This window comes from Vicugna pacos, chromosome 25, assembly GCF_048564905.1.
Source record: "Vicugna pacos chromosome 25, VicPac4, whole genome shotgun sequence".
Classification (NCBI taxonomy): domain Eukaryota; kingdom Metazoa; phylum Chordata; class Mammalia; order Artiodactyla; family Camelidae; genus Vicugna; species Vicugna pacos.
The window spans coordinates 8,702,293-8,723,669 of record NC_133011.1 but is presented as its reverse complement, the minus strand read 5'-3'; positions in this window follow the sequence as shown (position 1 = coordinate 8,723,669).

Here is a 21,377-nt window from a genome sequence, read left to right as displayed (position 1 = left end):
ACGCCCCTGTACCCATTAGGTGCTGCCCTATCTATATCGTGTGTACCTCTGCTCTCCCCGCTCCGTTCTGATTTTTCTCAGAGCTTTTTAAGGTAAACTTTGTATACTTTGAAATGCACAGCTCATAGCTGTACAAGTCTGACAGATGGATACGCCACCACATAACTTATACCCCATCACAATATAGAATTTCCACATCCCCAGAAAGTTCCTTCATGAACTTTCCCAGTCAAACCCCTAGGCAACCATTATTCTGATTTTTGCCCCTTAAACCTCTTTTTTTTTTTTTTTTGGTCTGCTTTAGAACTGACAAAGATTTTTCTGATCTGTGTCCCATCTCTGAACTCTACTCTCAGTTTCCTAAGACAGGAGCCAGGTTATCTGCTGAAACAATATGGCCTCATTGACTGGTAGGGGCTAATGGGTGGATGTGTCTCAAGTCAAATATTGTCATTTCCCAGAGGTCTTTTGGGATATAGATATTAGAGCCAAAGGGTCCTTGTTCCAAGGTGAGGTCTCGTGGCCAGCTGGGGCAGAGGAGACATCTGAAGGGCCTGTTGGATGTGGTGCTAGCCAGGGGAGAGTATAGGATTTTGCACTGATACACAGCACAGCTTGCTTGAGAGACTTTTGCTTACGAACACTCTCTACTTCCTTCCATCATTACCAGGGCGTGCTCTCACTGTTTTGGGCCCATCTGCCTGAGCCAGGCTCCCCTGACCCCTTCCTCTGCTTGGCTGTCACGCTGCTATTCCCGCTCACTCTGAGGCGGGCCCTGACGTGCTGGGCAGGCCCCAGGCCCTCTCCTCATGTTCCAAGTGTAACCCCTCTGCTGAGGCCTGGGTTTGAACCTTGGGGAATGCCACCCAAAATAAAGATTTAGATTTTTTTTCAACAGCTGATGTTAAGTTGTTTTCTCTGAGGTAAGCTAGCTACCTTTTAGTGTAGTTCCTGGTCTGATAGTGAAAATGTGCCTCAGCAGAGAGGAAGGAATATTTGCTGAGTATCTTGTTATGTGCCAGGCTCTCAATCAGCTCCTAGGATAAGTTAGCAGCAAAAGGTACCTCAAACAGCTGGCTTCCATAAGTCACTCACAGGGCTTTGGCCCTCCAGGTGAACTAGGGCTTGCTTCGCTGGGGACAATTGATAACACTGCTGTCATTAGAGCTAGGAAAGCACCCACTACGTGCCAGGTGCTTTACATACTCTATCTCTACTAGTGCCTTTTTTTCTTTCTTTTGACATTTAGTTTAGTATTTCTTTTTCTTTTTCGGCTTATTATTTCTTTTTTTATTTTTAATTGAAGTTGATTTACAGTGTTTCAGGTATAAGGCAAAGCGATTCAGTTACACATGTATGTATTCTTTTTCAGATTATTTTCTGCTGTAAGTTATTACAAGGTATCAAATATAGTTCCCTGCGCTATACACTAGGCCTTGTGGTTTATCTAGTTTATATATGGTCCTGTGTATCTGTTAACCCCCAATTCCTAATTTATCCCTCCCCTGACCCCCACTAGTGCCTTTGAAGGCAACAATTTCAGTCTTTGGAGGAAAAAAAGGAAACACTATTTATCATATTTCAATGTTACACCTGGCATCTCGCCTATGAACTAAGTACTGATAGTATCTTCTCTTTACAGTTGGTGAAACAGAAGATTAAATGAATTAATACAGTAAGGTCCTTAGAACAGTGTCTGGCCCCTAGAAAACACCACATAAGAGTTTCTTATATTATCCTTAGGTAACTAACTCACTCAAGGTTGCATAGCTAGCAAGAAGCAAAGGAGGGGCCTTGAGCAGGTGGTCCTTCCCCTACCACAGTCCTCCAGGGATGGTTTCTGAGTCCTTAGACCTAGAAGACAGGGTCCCAGACTTGAGCTCCGTTCCTGGTATTGCGCAGGGGGTTGTTGGGATCTGGGATCTAAACGGGACACGGGAGGTTTCTGCCAAGATGAATGAGAAGCCCACTTCTGGATTCTGCTCCTTGGAAAGCAGTCTGCATTGCTGTCCTCTTTAAAAGCGCTTTGCTGGTACATCTGCCAGTTGCTCTGTCTGAATCCTGGTCATTTCTATGGCTGTTAAATCACAGATATATCCAAGGCATTAGCTGTAGGAAATCCAATTAATATAAATATTTATTAAGTGCCTTTTATGCATTGAGGCAATTAAGCAGGTTCTCAGAAATGTGCGCATTTTGGCAGGCCTCTGAAATAATCCCTACCATGACCTCAATGCCCTGGCATCCATCTGTTTCCTGACTCATCGTCGGTCCCTCTCCGGTTTGCTCACCATGTCCCAGCTACACTGGCCACCTTCCTACCCACTGACACATTGAGCTCACGTCCATCACAGGACCTGCGCAGACATGCTCCTCTGAGCCTGGGGTGCTCCTCTCCCAGACCTCCCTTCCAGTCACTCAGGTCTCAGCTCCAAAATCCCCACCCTCAGAGAAGCCTAACTATCCTAGAACCACTCCCATTTCTCCTCTGCTTTTTTTAAAAATTACATTGCCCTGTTTATCTCTCCCTAGTACTAATCCCAAACTGAAATTACTTTACAATTACTTAGGAAGCTGGCCGAGGGGCAGATTTAATGCACCCAAGCCTCCTTCCTTTCCAGCCTGACCCTGCTCAGCAAGGGCCTGAGAAAAACCCTTTAAATCATTATACAGTTAAGCAGTTACAAACACCATTACAGATATCAGATGGTCACCAATGACAACAGGGTCTTGCTTGGTTACATTTTCCCTTTTAAATTTTTTGCATCCCTCCCTGCATGTCCAGCTCTAGACTGGAAACTGGAGTTTTAACATTTCTTTTATTTGGAGGAAGCTTGCCCTCTGGAGCTTGTGCAGGCTTGTATCACAGCAGGAGACAAAACGTACATTTGAAACGGTGAATGAAGACTCTGCAGAGCTGATGAATCTGCTGCTCCTTTGTGGGTCTTAGAAACAGGAAGAATTTTCTTCTACCTTTAATGGTTTCTGAAAAAGCTATCCCAAAATAGACTCTTTAATCCTTGGTTTCTGTCCTTGGAAAAGGCAGTATGAGATACCATGTTGGCATTGGAAGTGGGTTGGGGGGACTGCTCCTTGGAGGAGAACTGAGTGTTGTTTTGGGGTGGGGGGGTCGGGGGGTGTGTTCTCTCTCATAGGGGTGGGTGCCTTGTATGACAGAATGATAAATATCTTCTCCCTGGGGGCATTTTTTTTACAAGACCCAGTTTGAAAAATCACACATACTCAGTGATGATTATTATTTGCATTTTGAAAGAATTCCTCCAATGATGAAATAATTAGTTTAATATCCAGATAACTTTGCATATATTTGATACTATGTTGGGCACTTTCATATACAGTCTCTTATTCAACCCTCACAACCACTCTTTGGGGTGAGTGTTTTATCTACACTATTCAGAAGGGAAACTGAAACTCAGAGAGAGGGTTTAAGGACCTGGCCGAAAGTTACACAGAAAGCGGCAGAAATAAATTGGGACGTAAATCCAATGTTCTTTTAAAAACATGGTCCTAAATAGGGAATTGCCCTACAACACACAAAACGTAATTCCATTGACTCCATTTAATGAAAGATGCATTCGCCTTCAGTTTTTCAGGACTTTTTCTTTCAGTCAACCACTATTTATTTGCTTGCGTCATGCAGCCATCTTTCAGGCACATAGTCGGCGTGGCGTATCAGTATGCTCAGCTCTTACATGCCCCCGAGCCTGCGGTGCTGGCTCAGACATCTTGTTTTGAGGACCCATGTTTAGAAAACTATTCCACTTAAATAGAGATGAGGACAGTTTGAAGGAACTAAAAACAACTTGCTACCATTAACATGTCAATAGCAGTAACAGGAAGTACAAGGTTGAGTAATGTGGGCCTGTGTGAACAAATGATTGAAATAATTCCAGCTCCTTGCTTTGTGAGTGGGGTGTACAAACATTTTTTTGAATTGGCACTCATGGAGCAATCACCAAAATAATTTTCACCTTACTTGACTGGAGTTCCATAAGAATATTTGGAGAGAAAGAAACTGAAGAATCATAGAATCTCAACACAGTTCCAGCCTGATGAATCCAGCCTCAGTATTTTTGAGCTCAGGTCCTAGGGGCTGAAAGAGACTCCAGGTCTCTCAAGGAAGAGAGGCCCCCGCTGCCAGCCTGTGGCTGCCACCGCCATTACCGTGGAGGACCCTTGTTCTCATTCCTGGACTTCTGTTTGCTCCTAAGCAGAGATTTTCATTTGTGGTTGATGGGGAAGATTCTTTTCCTCCTGGGCAGTCGCACTGTGGTGTGGAAAGGGATTGAGTTTAATGTCCGAGTGGGCAAACGAGGGGCAGGCTGCTCGCACGCTGACATACCTGTGTGAAAACCTTCCCCAGCATCTCCTTGGTGGCACTCAGATGTGTGTGGACACCTCGTCCCAAGGAGTCTGGATCAAGGCCAGAAGTCTTGCACAGCAAGTGTGTGTGTTGAATCAACATACCTGGTTATGACTCTCTAGGGACTCTTCTCTGAAGATTATGCAACTCCAGCTAAAAGGAGGGGCTTTCCTTACGAGCTTTACACACTGGATTAACTTTTTAAAAACAAACTACAGTTTCTCCACTCTCTTTGCAAGACGGTTTTCTGTCTTTGTTTCTGGCTAAGTTATGTTTAGGAAAGGGAGAGGGAATTCTGTGAGGCATGACAGTGTTTCTCTAATTTTAGATTTCATGGGCAGGACACAATTTGTGGAATATGAAAGAAGCATAAATCAAGTAAACATATTGTTGCATATTTTAAAAAGAAAGCTCTTACTGTTTTGTAAGTTACAAGAGCTGCTTCCATTCAATGACTTCTTCGCATCGACTTGACACCAAAAGTTTTATTAATTTAGTTTAATAGTCAAAATTATTTCTTAGGATCACGTAGCCTGAGTTATCTGGATGAAGTTTTTACGATCATTATGTTGCTGGTGGGTTGGGATTTTTCTTTTCTCCTGGTCTCATAGTTCCATGCTGGAGGCTGTCCTTAAAGTAGCATTCCCGGTCTCTCTCTGGATGGTTGCCTTCTGCCTCTGGATGGTTTGGGCATAAGAACTGGGCGTGCATGGCTCAGCTCTTTGGGACTTCACTTTTCGCTTGGCCCAGACGCCTGCAGAGAGCTTGTCGTCCACGTAGCATTGTTAGAAGGGCCCAGTCCATCCTGGTCAGGAAAACCCTTGTTTTTCCAGCTCCTCCTGTGAGCAGGCAGATGAGTTTAATTTGGGGGCAATGTGTGAATGAGTCCACTGTGGTTACAGATCTAAAGCCACATTCCCTAAACCAGCCTAATAGTGATCAAGACAAAAAGTTTTGATCTTCAACTAACTCTTGTGTCTATTTCTCAGTTGATTTTAAACTCAGGAAGAGAAAAAGGGGGCTTAGTTCTCTAAAACCTCAACAGATACGATGTTGTATAAGCAAATTCTTAACTAATGTTTTTCTACAACCCATCTTTTTGGACTAGGAGTGATTTTTTGGTCACTATTTCAAGGTTAGAGAGCACAACTATAAACTATAAGCAATATGAGTCATTTAGGATTAAACTTTGTTTTCATGTTTTATTTGATTAGTTTTCATTTCAAAATACATGCCCTAGAAAAAAAATACACGCCCTTTAAACGTAATTTGAAAAATCAAAAAAAAGTAGGATAAATACTCTTGTAAGACCAACACTCATAATATACTGAAACCATTGCTTCAGTGTATTTTCTTTAAGAATATTTTCTATAAGTAACATACCATTGTAGCTGCCTTAGTCATTTTGTAAGGGAGGCTGCTGAGGTATTATTCATCTCTCCAAGGCAGAATCTTGACTTGATTTGTTGTGGTCCACCTAATTTGCCTATACCTAGAGAGCATCTTTAACTTAGAATTTCATCATGGCAACAAAGTAATTTGTTGAGAACGACCAAACCCACTTTTTGTAAAGAGCTGGAGTTTACTTAAAAGATTATATGCAACAGACTACAAAAAATGCCCCCAAAACAACCCCAAAACAGTGTCATCTAACTCCAGTCCATAGTTCTTCCTCACAAAGAACGAGTAGTAACTTTATCTAGTGTGTGCTCCCTCCAGCAATCCACAAAATTGCTTACTATTTGCTGCCTTGCTGTGTGCGTGCATCACCAGGTGATGCTTCAGCTCTGTTTCCCCGGCTGAGCACACTGGCTGCCACTAAGCTCTCTCCAGCGAGCTATGCACGCATGCTCTCCTGGCTGCAATCTCTCTGTCCAGTTAGTTTTCTCTTGGGCACTGTAACCATGGGAAGGACATCTTAAAGATGTGGAAAGACTCATTCTTGCTGGAGTCTGAGTTGAAGAAGGATACCCACACCGGCAGAACGTAGACTTAAGGAACATATTCCTGTGTAATATCATTTAATATTGCTATCTCCCACCACCCAGCAGCAACCGAGAGGCACTAATGATTAATCATCCAATAATGCTCACTGCATGGGTTAGGGCATCATTTAAAAACACGGTTGTAAATTATGTGCTACATATAGCCAATAAAAGGCAAGATTTCCTGAAAAGTATTCCTCAGAAAAGAGAGAGTCATTATATGTTCAAGTCCTAACAGTCTATCATATTATAGGATTTCAATAATTTTGTTTTGAATAACAATGTATTATTCAGGAAGACATTTTAGCTTAAAAAAAACTTTAGTCAGTGCTAGTTTTCCCTTTTTTCCATGTTTATTGAGGTCACCTGCTCGAATCTTTCAAAGTTAGTAAAAAACTTAATATGAAGTCAATAATTCATTCTTGAGTGTGATGGTTAATTTTATGTTAACTTGACTGGCCATGGGGGTGCTGGGACTAAGCATTGTTTCTGGGTGTGTCTGTGAGGGTGTTCCAATGAGATTAACATTGGAATCAGTGGACTCAGAAAAGTAGATGGCCCTCCCCAATGTGATGGGCCTGAATAGAACAAAAGGTGGAGGAAGGAGGAATTTGTGCCATCCCGTCTCCCACCCCCGACCTCCCCAACCCTCTGCTGAGCTGGGACATCTCCTCTCATTTCCTCCTACCCTCAGATTGGGGTTGAGCTCCCCTGGTGCTCAGACCTTCAAATCCTTAAATTGATTAATTATCAGCTTTCCTGGGTCTCCAGCTTTTAGACTGTGGGATTTTTCAGCCTCCATAGTCACGTGAGCCAATTCTTTATAATAAACCTCCTCTTACATCCTACTGGTTCCGTTTCTCTAGAGAACCCTTGACTAACACACTGAGGTCAGAACCACACGATTGTGAGTGCTGGTTATATTTATAAGTAAGGCTTTTAGAGATTACTTTTTAAAAACATAAGTGGTTATATTAATGGGTATTGCAAATGTGTATCTATTGGCAAATTTTAAAAGTCAACTATCAGGGAGGGTAATAATTTAGTGGTAGAGCGCATGCTTAGCGTGCATGAGGTCCTGGGTTCAATCCCCAGTACCTCCATTAGAAAAAATCAGCTATCCTACAACTTAATAAACAATAACCCAATTAAAAATTGGCAAAAGAGCTGAATAGACATTTTTCTAAGGCAGATATACAAGTGGCCAATAAGCACTTAAAAAAACGCTCACCATGATCAGTTACCAGGGGAAATGCAAATCAAAGCCATAGTGAGATACCACTTCCCCCTCTCTAGGATGGTTAAAATAAAAAAATCAGATAACAACAAATGTTGGTGAGTACATGGAGAAGTTGGAAGCCTCATACACTGCTAACAGAGTGTGAAACTGTGCGGCTGCTTTGTGAAACAGTCCAGCAGTTCCTCAAATGGTTAAACACAGAGTTTCCATAGGATCCAGCAATTCTACAGTTGGGCATATACCCAAGTGAAATGAAAACATACATCCACACAGAAAGTTGTATGTGAATGTCTATATAGACATAATTCATAATAGCCAAAAGGTGGAAATAAACCAAATGTCCATCAATTGATGAATGGGTAAATGAGATGTTGTACAACCACCCTGGCAGTATATTATTCAACCAGAGAGAGAAACGAAGTACCAATATATGCTATAGCATGGATGAGCTTTGAAATTCTTAGGCTAAGGGAACGATGCCAATCACAAAGGACCATATATTATATGGTTCCATTCGTATGAAAGTCCAGAACACAAAAAACTATAGAACAGAAAGTAGATAAATGGTTGCTTAGAGTTGGGGAAAGGCATGGGGCCATAGTGAGTAACAGCTAAATGTTATGGGGTTTCTTTTTGACGTGATGAAAATGTTCTAAAATTGTGAATATACTAAAAACCATTGGATTGCACACCTTAAATTAATGAATTGCATGGTACAAAAAAATCTGTTTAAAAAAGAAGCAAATAAACAAAAGAAAGTCAACATCATCTACCAATAAATAAAATACACTTATCTACTGAAAAAAAAGTCCACTGTCCTAATATTTTACAACTGGTTTTATCTTGGAATAAAATTTCCAGGGCCAGAAGCCTATGTGGAATAAAAAATACTAGTATGTCGCAAATAGGACAAACATAACTAAGAGGCACATACATACAAACCTTGTGGGTCACTGGTAATGGATGCTAGGAAACCAGTTCATTATTCTGAAAACGAACAAATAAAGAGTAAGAATCAAGCATTTATCCTGCTTTTCCTGCATATTGCAACTTAGGGTTATCAAAAGTTGATGAGAGAGTTTCTTCCTATAGAAGTATGCCAGCTAGTAAATGAGGAAGGAATGACAGACTATCACATTTTGCACCCCTAATGCAACAGTGGATCCAGGCAACGGCTCTGTTATCACAAAAAGACAGACAGCACAGCGTCATGCCTCCCAGTGAAAATATTCAGTGCCACTTATGAATTATTCTTGCCACTGAACAAATAGAATGTGAATGTGATAAAGTCTCTCAAGCTAACTGTGAGTTCCCGGAAATAAAGGAAACTAGAGCAACATGTCATGTGATAGCACAGGGATGGAATGAGCAGAATTCCAGATGTAGGAAACTCTAAAGGACCAGCTGACGAATGCATTGTATGGAAAGGAAAAAAGAGCAAGAGGAAGGAATTAACAGTTCCTAGATTCTTTAGATTAACAGAGAATTAAAAACACCTATTGACCAAATGAAATATCTGCATCTAGTCTGGAGCCTGTATTTAAACAACTTTACGAGACAACTGGGGAAATTCGAATACTTATTAAGTATTCGATGATGTGAAGGAATAAGTGACTTTTTAATGTGCTATAATGGTGCTGCAGTTATATTTTTAAAAGGATCTTTATTATAGGGACACATATTGATATATTTTTGCATAAAATGATGTGATGTCTGGGATTTGCTTAGAAATAATCCATGAAGGAGGGCATGGGGGAGTATAAAGAAAACGTTGGCCATGAGTTGATAATTGTTGAGATTTCTACACACTTATGTTTATGTTTGAAAATTTCTGTAATGAAAATTTTTTTTAAAAAGTAGAAAGTACTATGTTGCAAACAATTTAGACAGAAGTGAAGAGGAGGTGGCCTGGAAAGTTGGTAGATCTCTTTAGAGATGATGAAGACACTGATGTCAAACATGACCCTGAAGAGTTTGAATAAAATTTTTTTGTGAAATGTGAGTGTGGAAAAAAATTTTTAACAGTGTATTTTCTATACATGTGGTTTTGGATGTGTATTTTAAACTAAATCAATAAATCATATATTGTAAGAAGATAATTGAATAGTTCATCTTCACTGCTAAAGCTTTACATACTCTAGTTTCCTGCCCCTGAAAACTCAACTGTTTAAATTTTTCAATAGGATATTTTGGGATTGTGTAATATTCAAAATTGCCTCATATCCATTCATGTATAATATAAAAGCAATTATGCATTTTCATTCAGTGCCTTCAGTGTCACAGCCTTGCCATTTCCCCATGCTATTATGAAGTTGTAGTAAAAATAATTTTAGTGGCTGTGACTAATGCAGTGGATATACTAAAGTTTATTGTTTGACATTTGATCTACCTTGTTTTTCACCATTATGAATAATGATGAAATAAAGTATTTTTATATATAAGCAATTTCTGTATTAATATTATTTTATTCCAGTAGAGTTCCTGCAGTAGAATTATAAGATAAAGAATATAAATATTTTAAGGTTCTTTATAATTTGATACTTGTCCAGTTGTTTTTTGGTAAGATTTTCCTTTTTTTTTTCCAAACCAATTAACACTTTCACCAACAAAACATTAAAGGACCAGTTTCACCATCAGCATTAAGAAGTTCTATATATTTATTTTTTCATGTTGGCTATGAAATAGATGAAAAAGTGTATCTCACTTCTGTTTCAGTTTAGCTGATTACTCAATAAGGTAGACCATCCCCCTGTTTATTTATTTGATTTCAATTTTGTTAATTGTTGGTATAATTTACTATTTATCTACAGGGGAATGTGAATTTTCTTTTATTGATGTGCATGAATTCTTTATCCTATAAAGATAAATAAATTTATTTACTTAACTAATGTTAATTAAGCATCTTCTACTATGCTAAGCTCAGGGGATATAGTGATAGAAAAAAATGGTCTTGGTTTCTACTTACATGGAACTTATATTTATGGAAGAAGTAAGCATTAAACAATTTTATATATACACAAATAATTAATTTTGGTAAATTATATGAAGAAAAAAGACAGGATGCAATAAGAAACTGCAACATAAAATAATTTAGATAAGGAATTAGGTAAAGTTCTCTCGGTAAGAAAGTGACAATAAAGCTGAGTCCTGAAGGATGAGAAGGAGTTAGTCTATATATAGGGAAAAGTGTTACAGATGGGGTAAACATATGTGCAAAGGCCCTGAGGCAGAAAAGAGTTTAGGGTCCTAGAGTCACTGAAAGAAGAATCGTTATGACTGGAACACAAGGAATAACGAAGGTGAAGGAGATGATAGAGATAAAGTGGATAGAGTCCTGGTCCCACGGGGCCTGTTAGGTGTGTTAGAGTTTGGATTAAGTGAAAGGAAGGATAGCAATGAAAGAGCCTGGATTTGGGGGTCAGACTGAGTTCAAATCCTAATTCTACCTCATTCTAGTTCCTTTAATTTGAGCAAATTAATCTCTGCAAGCCTCAGTTTCCTTATTTGTAAAACAGGATGGTAATTACAGGGCTGTGAGGATTACTGAGATAACATGTGTAGGGTTCTTTGCACAATGCCCAATACATTGACTATTATTAAGTGCGACGGGAAGCCACTGAAGTGTTTTGTGTAGGATGGTGACACGATCCCGTTTATCATGTTTTTAAATGATCGCGGGCTGGCTCATGGAGGGCTCAGGGGATTAGCTGGCTGGTGATCAGAACAGAAGGAGTGGACCAGGGTGGTGATAGTGGGAGGATGCAAGAAATACTGAGGAACTAAGAGGGTTTGTGATAAATTGGATGAGGGTGGTGAGGGAAGAGGCAGGAGTCAGGGATGACTCCTAGGTCTCAAGTAAGTACGAACTACTGGGCAGATGGGAGTGACGGAGATTTACTGAGACAAGAATGCTGGGTGAAGGGACAATCTGAGGGAGTTATGTTTTGGACTTGTTCAGTCATAGAAGATTTCTGAGACATCCTAGTATATATATTATGTCCAGGGTATCGCTGGATATATAGGTGTAGCACTCAGACGAGAGATCGGAACTGGAGAAAGAAATGTAGGAGTCACCAGGATGTAGATGACACTTCATATCACTAAAATGAATGATTTTCCTTCTTCCTAGGGGAAGAAGGAAAGTGCACAAAGCGAGCAGGACTTAGAGCCATACCCTAAGGAACTGTGACATTCAGAGGTCAGGCAGAGGAGAAACTGCTGACAAAGGAGGGTGAGATGGAGAAGGAGGAGGAAGCCCACGAGAGGCTGACGTCAGGGAAGCCAAGAGAATAGAATTTCAAGAACCAGGGAGGGCTGGGCTGGGTGGAATGCTACAGGAGTTTTCCTGGCATGGCCCCAGGGGCTCCCTCGGAGGAGCCAAGGAGCCGAAATCTTCCGAGCTGGAGGGTGACTGGAATAAGGAAGTGGCGCGCACAAGTGAAGTCAATCCTTTTGAGAAGGCCCAAGGTTGACCCTTTGTCCTCTTTATTGCCCATTCTTTCCCAGCTTGCCTATTAATGATTTATTTGGCTCACAGCAGTTTCACATTTCTCTGCAGAGATCAGCCCTCCTTTGAAAAAGCTGAGGATTTCAGACAACTGAGAAGCTCTCTGAGAACACGTAAAGCTGCCCTGCTCGCCCAGCTGCCTCCATCCCCGGCCGCGGCGGCCTCTGCATCCCGAGGGAGCCGACGTGGAATGAGGCTGCCGTGAGGCAGCAGGTGGGCACAGCCCACACGGGCCGCGGTGGCCAGATCTGCCCTGTGAGCTACCTGGGAATGGAATTTCAGCCTGGGAACCCCTGCTGCTCCCGCTGCGCCGGCCGGATAGGCGGAGGCAGGAGGCAGGCGGGACGTGCCCGCAGGCAGCGCCGGGCAGGGCTTCCCAGCGACCGCCTCGCTCCTCTCGCCTTTTCTCTCCCCTTTCTCCTCTCCCTTTCTCGAACCCGTGTAATCGCAAAGCATATTTCTGTAAAGCCATTGATTAACTGAAAATGTGAAGTAATGCTGTCGGGATGGAGAAGGAGAAGAAGCTTAGAGTTATACATGCAATAAACGCTAAGAGTGAATAATAAAAGCATAGGGGTTTTATATATATATATAATATATATATATATATATATAATCTCCCTTAATCCTCGCAATAATACTATGATGTAGGAATCGTTATCCCCATTTTACAGGTAAATAAACAGAGGTTTAGAGAGTTAAGAAACTGCCCTAACGTTACATGGTGATAAAATGGTGGGGCTGACGATTCAATTCTAGGTTTCTAGAACTTTTCATCCATTCATCATTCACGGAGTCCAAACTTTTCATCACCACCCTACTCAACCTCACGACGGTGAGGTCAAGAGAGAAATGTTTCGTCTATTTGTGAATAGCATACATTGTGTGTAGCATAGTATTCCTATTACTCATGACATATTTGTAGTACTTACGACAAAATGAAAAAAGCAGACTATAAAACTCTTAACAATGTAAAAGCAACACATGGGGAAGGAGCAGAATGGAATATACAAGAAGCTGTGAATATGTAATGGGATTTGGGATGATTTTCTATTCTCTTTATGTGTTTTGCACTTTGGGGAATGTAAATTTGACATTTTTTTTTTAAATACAAAAAAAAAAAGGAAAAGAATTCCCCACTGGAAATCAAGGATAAGCAATTCTTGGCCAGCAGGTCTCCTTGTGACTTAGATCCTCCCTGGACTCCAGTTTTTCATGTGTAAACATGTTACCAGTCAACAGTTATTGAACAATGACTATATTCCAGGCACATTTGCAAACAGAACAAAATCGAAGTCTCACTACAATTGTCTAAGGGAGCTCATTCTACTGATGAGGAGTGTCAGAGAAGATAAATAGGACGGTGGTAGAGAGACTTGGATCCAGCTTTGCATCTCCGCCTCCCTCTTATGAGCTGGCTGGCTGCGGGACAGCTATTCTCTCAGAGCCTCAGCAATTTCTGTCCTCCAGGGTTCTTGTGGGGAGTAAACAAGATTATGCATATCATGTCCTCGGCACAGAATAAAGCACTTGATGGACACTTATTAATATAAAGCTCCTTGCTAAAGGTCTAGCAAATAGGTAAAAGGTAAAATCAGCATTCAATCCTAGGGCTGCCTGAGAGCAATGTCCAGGCTCCTTCCCCCAGGACGTGCTCCCTAGATGATCCTACAGCATCCTCTAGCCTACCATCCAGGCCTAACAGTTTATGATCTTAACATTTTGAGCTCAGCTTTTCCCCCCTCCCAGGCTTTAAAACTTTTAATTTGCATGTTTAAAAAAATTGTGCATTCCAATAAGTAAAAGCATTTGAACAAAAAAAAGGCACTCTGATTAAACTCCATTTTATAGCCTTTTTAAAAAAATAATAAGTTGAGAAACAAAGTCACAGGTTTGTGTGTTTTTTTTTCTTATTTATACAAATGTGTCCATTGACAAAGGCCTTGGGCTCGCAGGCCAGCCCCCCATCTCTCTGTGAGTGCGATGCCTGAGTAAGCGCACCCCAGCCCCTTGTGGAAACACTCGTGTGTGTCTGGGGGGACTCCAGGACAAGGGGCTGGGGGAGTCCACAGGCAGGAGGTTTTGTCACTGGCTGTGGCTGAGCATGTACCAGACAGCTGTGTTTGAATTAGCTCCACATTAGAAGTTTATAAAACACTTTTATCCTCGGTGTCCTCTTAAAAAAAAACCTTAAAAAAATGCTGAAGGAAGTACACTTAGTATATACGAAATATGTATGTATGTATACATAAAGTATACATAATAATACTGTATTATGTTTGAGGCCTTTGGGTCCCAGAAAGTCTTTAAGGGAGTTAGTTTTTTGCAATTGTGTGGTTTCTGTCTTTCTTAGGTCTACTCCCTGTGTCTTTTTCTACTGGGCAGAAAGATTAAGTTACTGCTACATGAATATAGAATGTAATCTTTCACTTGTAACGTATATTTCTTAATGCTTTTGTGAAGATTAGGAGTATTTAGTTAAGTAAAACAAAACATTTTAGATAAGGAGAGAGAAGTGTTTATGAAGCACTAGGTTTGTGCCTTTCCTGCAGCCCACTCTTCTGAAAAGATTGGCCCAAACCAGTTTTTCCCACATAAAGTTGCTAGAGTGGTCCCTGAGCGAAACCATCCCTGACACGCTGGCCCCAGCTGACTAGACCAGGAGTGGGTATCCAAGCCAAAGACTAGCATCTTTGAGCTGGATGTGCAGGAGGCTAACCACTTTTGAGAGTTTTCTGTGAAACTCTGCCTGACCGGCAGAGTCTGCTGGATAGGGGTAAACTGATGCTGAGTTCACACGAAGAAAGGGATCAGTCACGCTCTGTGTCAGGAACCGTTATTCTAGCTCTCCATGTGGCCTGGCATTTGCTGTGACTTGGACGTCAGGGGACGAGGAATACAGCCAGGGACGTGGAGGATGCCCTATGTCCTCCCAACGGACCCCACTCCCACAAGGCAAACTGGTAACCTGTGCACTGCTTCTCCCGGCAAACTCAAAGAGCACTCCTGGTATCAACCCTCAGAAATAATTTAATCAAGTCCCTTCTTAGAGATGAGGAACACTGAGGCCCAGAAGACAAAGTAGCCACACAGTTCGCTAGTGGTGCTGGTGGGTGAGGAGCTCAGGTCTCTCAATTCCAGCTGTGGTCCTGCCTCACACTGGGATTCTCTGCAGTGATCACATAAGCACACTTTGGAAGAGACAAATTAATATTACCTGCACATTCATTCATCCAGTATATTTATTTAGTACCTGCTAAGCGGCCAGAACTGAGCTAGAAATTGAGGAGAAAGAAAGAGAAAATATAGGCCTCATCCTCTAATCATTTATAATCTAAGGAAACAGGCAGATCAAACAATTTTATAATTAAGTGATAATGTGAGTTTACAAAACAACAGAATGAGAGCTCTATTTACTACAAGGGATTTAAAAAAGATTTAAACTTTTTTTTTTGCTTTTTTTGGGTTGATAGTGGTTGACTATGTGATGCATAGAAAACCCATTATGAGCTCAAAGGCAAAGACTCAAAGACTCAAAGGAAATTATGTCTGATGGATGGGGATTGATTGGTAATGCCTGCTCTGGGGGTGCTGGGAGCGTAGTATCCTGTTGTCAGATTTCTCGTGAAGGGGATCAGTTTTACATAGAGGTGGACACACAACATTCCTGATGCAAGAAACAGTGTGAGCAAAGACTTGAGAATAAATATGTGTGTGTGTGTGTGAAGGGTGTGGGAAGACTGACCTAAGGGAATCAAGAATGGGGGCAGAAAATAGAAGCAGGTAATCCGATGACAAGTGGCAGTGTTTGATTCTGTGACACAGTGTGAAATGAAGGCATCGCAACTCAGGCGCGGAATGTGTTGGGAGGATGAAGTGGGGGTGGGGAGAAGACCGGGGGAGGGCCAGTGAGATGCTGCCTGCCTCTCCCCCTTCTCTACTTCCACAACACACCACTGGTTTATCTATTTTATACACTGGGACTTTGTGAAAAAAAAAAATCTTGTCTTTGAAGATACTGTTTCTCGCTTCCATAAAACAAGCTTAAAAATCACTGCTATGAGCAAGAAGTGTCTCTGAAGGTTTTTGCTCTGTGAATTGGATGCTTTGGGAAGATTAATGGGGTACTAGTTCAGAGACTGGATGTGAGAAGGGTATTAGGGCACTGTTGCAGTTATCAAGGGTGAAGGGGCAGAGCTCTGATTTAGGATTAGGGCAGTTGTACCAGGGTAACAGGTGATTGATATGAACCATTTCAGAGGCAGAGCCAGGGAGGGAGAAATAGTCTCCATCCCAGAAAATAAATAATAAATGAAATGAAATTTTGTTTATCTCACTAATTTGGACTCAATCAAATTAATTTACCTTACAGACTATAAACTTTATGAGGGTAGGAATAATTTCTGTCTAGTTTCCTTAGGATGGTGCCTGGGACATAGTAGGTGTTCAATAAACAATTATTCCCTAAAAAAAAATTGTATGTAACCATTAGGATGATTTCTGCTGCAAATAAGAGGTCTTGACCTCAAATTGGCTTAAACAACAAGGATATTTATTAGATCAGCCCAGAGGCAGATTAACTTCCAGGCTCAGCACAATCAGAAGCCAAGTGTTGTCATTAAGGACCCAGGTTCTCTCCCTCTCTTCACTCAGCACCCCTGGCATTGGCTTCATCTTATGGTGAAGCTGCTCGGGTTAAAGGATGGCCACCTGTAGTGACCAAGCCACATGCTTCTTTGTTGAAGGATAGTAGAAGGGAAAGAGGAACTTTTCCCCTAAGCACAGTTTAAAAATTCTTAGTTCTCAGCTGCATTCGTATCCAGTAATTAGCCAGAAGAACACCTTACACCGATTGGCTTTGAGCTCCATCCCAGTCTAACCTTGGGGCTGCAGTCACATCCTTCGAGTACTGGGGACAGGAGGGTTAGATTCATGAACAAAACTGGAGTTTACTAAGGGACAATAAAGAGAGCATGGGTGCTGAGTTGAGTACACTTGTAACTCAGTGCACAGTTTGGGGACCAGCAGATGCAGCATCCCCTGGGAACTTGTTAGAAATATACAACCCTAGGGCTCACTTCAGGTCCCCCAAACCACTGTCTGTATGATAACAAGATTCCCCAGATGGTTCATGTAGAAGTAATATTTGAGAAGTATTGCCCCACACTGTCTACTTTAATGCTTTCTAGGGCCTTTGTCTGGCATATAAAGCAGATGAACATCTACATTATCTTCAAGACCCAGGGGTGAAGAATTAATGCCCATGCTGTCACTCCTGAGCTTTCATGGTATCTTGTTCCTACCTCTGTCATATATCCTTATCCTATTGTATTATAGTTTTCTAAATTGTCTTAGAATCCCCGAGCATCTAGGTTAGTACTTGGTACTAAAAGCTACTCAATGAGTTCCTGTCCATTCATTCATTTATTCAACAGACTTGTATTGAATACAATCCCTGGCACTATTCTAGATTCTGGGGGGCACAGTGATGAACAAAACAAAGTCCCCTACTTCAATGGGGCTCAAGTTCCAGCTAGAGGACTAGTTAAAATATATTCTTTGTTATATCTATTTGTGGAGTGAGTTAATTAATTCAACAACTATTTATTGAGCACTGCTCTGTGTTAGGAGGTGCTGTCGGCACTAGTATGACACCAGTGAATAAAAACAGATACAAATCCCTGTCTTCAGTGGTACCTACATTCTAGTGGGGTTGGCGGAGAGACTGATACATAGTAAGCAGATAAGTAAACTAGGATGTAAGACAGCAATAAATGCTATGAAACAAATGAAGCAAATGAGAGGGGAAACGGAGACGGCTGGCGCCGTGGCATTGCAGTTTTAAATGGAGTAGTGGAGGTGGGCCTCATTGAGCAGGTGGCAGTTTATGTTCTGGTGGGAGGAGTGGAGTATTCTGACATGTGGCTGAGAGAATGATGGTACCACTGGCAAAAGTAAGGACATTGCAACTGTGGGTCAGTTTTGTGGGGAGGAGGCAAGATTACGAGTTAGCTTGGACTTGCTGAATTGGAGTTCTTGGTGAGCTAGTCAAAGGAAAACGTCCGACAGACAATGAAAAATGTGGGCCTGGAGTCCGCTTGTAATATCAGGATGGATGTTTTAGATTTAGGCCTCGTTAGAATGGTGCCTAAGTCTAAAAGTGAGAGCCATCATATAGAACTGGTTCACCAAGGAAAGAATCCAGATGGGAAAAAAAATCAGGAGCTCATAGCTGAGCCTTGGTGAATGCCCCAATCATGGGGTGGAAGGAAGGATTTTTCCCCTTGCCCAGAAACATCATTGAGTCATTGATTGAGGTCAGTAGTGAAATAAATAACCAAACTATATTCCATATTATCCTGCCTCTCTACTGATCGTAGATGAAAGAGCATACTTGGGGAGGGAAATACATGAAGTATGGGCTGGTGAAATTTTTAAAATGTTTTTAAAAAACGTTTATTATTTTTTTTTAATGTTTGCTGAGCCCTGCTCTATTTTTATTTTTAATTTTTTTGGAGATGGGAGGTAATTAGGTTTATTTATTTAATTCTTTTTTAAATGGAGGTGCTGGGAATTGAACCCAGGATCTCACACATGCTAAGCATGTGCTCTACCACTTGAGCTTATACCCTCTTGCCATGGGCTGGTGAAATTTTTGTACTTCTCTGAAAGGCTATGACATGCAAAAAGTCATAGCTGTCTATGTCTGGACAAGTTTGGGCAAACTGGCCAGGATGAAACAGTCTGTCTGTCCAGTCAGCTCTGCCCTGTCCTTGCAGCTTCTCCATAGTATAGGCCTGACACTAGGACACAGCCATCAGGCCAGACCTCAGTGCAGCCACTGGGCCAAGCGCAGGTACCGAGACCCTCCACCTGTGCAGTGGAACTGACCTTTCATGGGTGGTGGCCTCAGGGGTGCGATCGGGGATGAAACTCAAGTTTTGGTTGCTATTTTCTTTACATCCATGAAGGGCCATTCTAACCCCTCCGACAGCCGCTGTTCTTCCCTTCCTTCACAGGGCCTTCCTGAGCTGGCTGATCGACGCCGTTAGACTTCACCCCGATTCGCCAGAGCCAATTCTGCCTTCGTTTCGTTAACCCTCTCATGCATATTCTCAGACAGCTGTAGTGTGAATTCCCAACATTAGTAAGTTTATAGAACATAAGACCTTTATTAGAACTCATTTGTTTATCTAGTCAACAAATATTTATTAACTGCTACGTGACAAGCATCGTGCTAGGCCCTGGAAATACAGTAGTGAATAGGTGACAGTTCTGTGTTCATGACATACATAGCCTTTTGGGAAACAATTAGACAGCCAAATGGGTAAAGCTTACATAGTAAGAAAGTGCTAAAGTTGGGATCATTTTAGGCGTTATGCAGTCTTTGAGGGGAAGGGTAGAAAGTGGGAGGGGGTTTTCTAAGCAAAGGGGATGATGTGTTCGGAGCGCTGGGAGCAAGACTGAGGAACCAAATAAAGGGGAATGTGCTGATAGGAGGCAGCGACGAGATGGGCTGAGCAGTCAGCAGTGGCTGGACCACGAGGGACATGTGAACCCTGTTAAGGAACCTGGACTTCATCCCTTCATCCTGCGGGGATGAGGAACCAACTAATGGTTTTAAGCTGGGGATTGTCATAATCAGATTTGCATCTTAGAAAGATCACATTAGTTGCGGTGTGGAGCACAGACTGAAGGCACAGAGGTAAGTCAGGGGGATCTGCCGTTGCCCTGGCGAGAGCTGGCAGGGGCCTGAACCATGGTACTGTCAGAGGGAATGAAGATAAAGGGGCAGAGTCAAGAGTCCTGCAGGAGGAACTTGTGATGGATTAGATGGGGTCAGAGAAGGAGAGAGAGGAGTCAAGGATGATTCCTAAGTTTCTGACTGGGATGGAAATACTCCTTGAGGGCAGAATTGCAGGCATCCGTGACCCGGGTCTGCAGCACAGCTATTTTTCTGGGTGGGGTGCATGCTTGTCACACTTAAAATCACATTATGCAAACAGCTGCCTATCCCAAATATTTACCTTTAAGGATGGCGCTGGCACTCATTTTTACTTACTGGCATAGGGAGGTCTTTTGTCGGGCTAGGACGGGACAGTCTGTGGCCTGAGTGCTTTCAAAGTGTAGTGAAGGACCACGGGGAGTATTTCCTAGAATTATTCAGATTATTGGCAATTTTCGCCTAAGCGATGACTTGAGTCCAACCACTACCCTGTCTCTCACATTATGAAGTTTCATCTTTATGCAATCTCCTTCCCCTCTGGATCCCATTTTTCCCATCTCCTGTTTATAGTGGAAGCAGTTGACAGCTGGAAGTCTTTTAACAGCATGACATATTGAATTGAATCAGCTTTCTTTTACTACTGTTTATATCTGAGCAGGGTGTACACACACACACACGGTTTTATTTTTTTTAAATATGCGGGGCTCACAAAGCCTTTAACATCATTCCAGGCAACCTAAATAGCAACTCACGCTGTATGTCTGTCTCAGGCACTGTGACACAGACATTTAGATATTAGATGTTTAGAGGAATCTACCTAGAAGTCATTATCATTAAATAGGTTTTAAAAGTTCTTATTATAATCTATAATGCAACAAAGGGTGGTTAATGCTGTCTATAAAGAGTATTAAAACCATAAATGAGAAGATCTGACAGAGCGATGAGATTTAAAAAGAAAATAAGTGCACCTGGTCTCCCTTAAATGCTTTTTAAAAGACTCTTTCAGGAAAGTTCCTGTAAGTGAATTAAGTCTCTGTTTCTCCTGGGGCTGCCGGGGCTTTTTTGGCCAATGCAGCAGCTGCACCACGCGGAGCCGCGCCGCGAAGGCTCAGCGCGCAGCCGCGGTTGCGGCCCCAGCCCTGGCCGACCGGGCTGCAGCGGCCCCTTCCAAGCCGGCACCTTGAAGAACTGTTACGAAGTCAGTTTTCACTTGTGCAACAGTGTGTAAGCTTTCAGCAGCCCCTCTGTTGGCAGAATAAAAGGCACTTGCCGGTTGGCCAGCATGGCCATCTTTCAAACTATGCCTCTGAGTTTCTGGCACTGATAACCATGCTCAAGGCTAAGACCATAAAATGTGATCATTTTTCAATTCAAGGACAAACACAAAGCCCAGAGGAGTGGTATTCAGAAGATGTATCTTTACCAAAATAATGGTTTATCTGTATATCTGTGTTTTTAGGTAATGGATTGTTGTGAACCCTGGCCTAGACTCCTAGAGGGTTTCATGTCAATGGAATTATAAAGACTAGTTTTAT